Source organism: Rosa chinensis, chromosome 3 (genome assembly GCF_002994745.2).
Source record: "Rosa chinensis cultivar Old Blush chromosome 3, RchiOBHm-V2, whole genome shotgun sequence".
NCBI classification, from domain to species: domain Eukaryota; kingdom Viridiplantae; phylum Streptophyta; class Magnoliopsida; order Rosales; family Rosaceae; genus Rosa; species Rosa chinensis.
The window spans coordinates 14,588,759-14,591,485 of NC_037090.1; the positions used below are offsets into that span (position 1 = coordinate 14,588,759).

Sequence of the window (2,727 nt, forward strand, 5' to 3'; positions counted from 1 at the left end):
AATTAGGTTTAACTGTTGTCTGTTACAAACTCACACGACAGTTGGTTTATTAACTGTTGAGAAAAGTTATATTACCTCAACAGTTTTAGGAAAACTGTGTTGTGTGTGATGAATCTCATACAACAGCAACACAACTACATGATGTCTGAAATGAATTTCACACCACACAGTTATAATGACACTGTTGTCTGAAATGAATCTCCAACAACAGTCATTGTTGTTTTAGTTGTGTCTTATGGAGATCACACAACATCAATTTGTTATTTCTGTTGTCTGAAATGAATCTTAGTCAACATATTATTGTTATATCTATTGTCTGATTTCAATGTCAGACGACAGTAACTTTATTATACATGTTACCGGTATGGAGATCACACAACATCAATTTGTTATTTCTGTTGTCTGAAATGAATCTTAATGAACATATTATTGTTATATCTGTTGTCTGATTTCAATATCAGACGACAGTAACTTTATTATACATGTTACCGGAATAGAGATCACACGACATCAATTTGCTATATCTGTTGTCTGAAATAAGTTCAGACAACATGTATTATTTGCTGTTTTTAGATGTGTTGTATGAGTGGATCTCAGACAATGGTTTTATGAACCCTTCAGTTGTATGATACCTTTGGAAACTACAGTTATTTGACCTATATATGTTGTCTGAATTAACTTTGCACAATTGTTGCAAATATGAACATTCATATCCTGAACAAATCCAAAATATAACATTGTCATATATCAATGTCATCTGTTCTTACATTGCCAATCCAAAACATTTCCAAAAGTACGTATCCATATCCAGATATGATCAAATCCAGCAATCCTAACCAAAAGTAACCTCAATCTAGCAAGTAATATTGTCTATCTTGTACAATCAAGGAGGTTACCAAAATAAGTCACCAACTACTGGATACGATAGTACTATTTACGCAGTGTGGTCAAGGCAAGCTTTCTCCGTATGCCTTTATTATTATCTCCGCATACCAACCTTCTTGATCCTAATTTTTAAGCAAAGCCCACCTTGATACCCAATCTTGATGAAGACACAATGCAAAGTGCCTTTCAGTATTTGCATGGCCTGCAATAAAAACGTTGTGCTCTCAAATCAAAAAACTCATACGGAATAGTTCAAATAGAAATCTTCTAGCATTCCAAGCAATACGAAGCAGCGACAAAAATAAAACCCCGATCTTACCCAAGCCACTACTTGGAAATTATTTAAACTGACAGAATAGATCATTAGTCAATAGGTAAGATAACCACAGCAGTAAAAATGCTAAATGTTGCATCACACTTCTAACTAAATAGACTCAAGAACCAAATATCAAACTTAAGACTACTAACATTGAGTCTACGATTCAACTTTCATTCAAACCAGAAGCTCAAAGATAAGCGATAAATATCCATAAAATCAAATGGTATCGAATCAAATTGTGTTAAGATCTAAATATGATGGCAGTGACATTCAAGCTTACCCAGAAAAGCAAAACTGTGTGATCTGTTAAAAGCACTATATTGCTTGTGAAAGCATTTGGTGTGTGCCCTTTATTAAATTAGCTGGAGCATGGATTTGCTGCCTACAAAAACCACATTCAATCCAATTTAAATCAGAGAACACATTCAATCCAGCAAACATTCAATCCAGCACACTTTGCAACAATTCAGTCAATGAGTTAAAATCTAAAATGTGAAGTCATATACTGAGAATCAATAAAATTCACAGCAGTTCATAAAAACTATACACTCCAAAAGCAGTGGCATTGAGTAAAAAATTCTTCATCTGAAAGTGTTAAATTCACTTGACAAAACCACATACTCAGTACTAAGTAAACTTCCAGAATTCCCATCAAGAAGCTCACCATAACATACACATCCCGCCCCTGGCGCAAAAAACAATCAAAGAACTTAGTTTGAATGGCTTTGGTCAATTTAATGTTATTTCAAAAATGCAGATGCACATATACTGAGAAGTAAATACCTTCTTTTCCTTTTGTGCAACTCCAACTACTCCAACCAAAGACTTTGCACTCATCAGGTGAATGCTCATAACATTGCAAACAAACAAGCACCAAGGGAAACTCTTTTAGATATGTACTATATAAATAAGTAGAAGAAAATGCGCATGCAAACTAATCTTACTTTACAGTGGCCTCCACAACCCAATCACCAATACAATTAAAATTAGTCCCCTTGGAAAGTACATCAACCTGTCATTAGAAAGTCCAATTAGAAAGCTGCATGTGCATTAGCTAGTAATTGTGCCCGGAAGTTCCTATAATCACTATAGAACATTAGTAAGAAAGTAACAATCAGTCCACAAAGAACACCTATATAACAAACCCATTTGTAGAATCGATCACAATACAGATACAACAGTCTAATTCCAATAAAATATGACAACTCAAAGCAAATGCTGCATATGAAGCAAAACATTTGTCTTATTAAGTTAAACATAAAGAGTGAGGTATGCATCAATAGCTGGACTCTGTATCACTTTCACTCTATAAACTCAGAGGTAAATGTATTAAAATACTCCTACTTACGTATCTAACCGTAATATTCAAAGCAATAAGCTGTTAAATAGACCAGAAGAAATAAGTAAGAGAATCAACAACACATCAGCCCATTTCAGATAAACTCACTTTGGCTTTCCTCCTAGAAAATCTACTCACTTCTTGGGTTTTCAACATCCAATTTAGGATGCAAAATTTGACACTT

The 2,727-nt window shown here is 34.1% G+C and overlaps 1 long non-coding RNA gene across 1 annotated transcript; it reads right to left on the reverse strand.

Annotated features, from left to right (window-relative positions):
• Window positions 1-688: 688 nt before the first annotated feature.
• LOC112195193 lies at window positions 689-2,084 on the reverse strand. The gene is made up of 4 exons (XR_005808677.1): window positions 1,988-2,084; window positions 1,826-1,889; window positions 1,485-1,586; window positions 689-1,087 (listed from the first exon to the last, which is right to left on the reverse strand). It is a non-coding gene; the product is annotated as an uncharacterized LOC112195193 (long non-coding RNA).
• Between the last annotated feature and the right edge of the window lie 643 nt (window positions 2,085-2,727).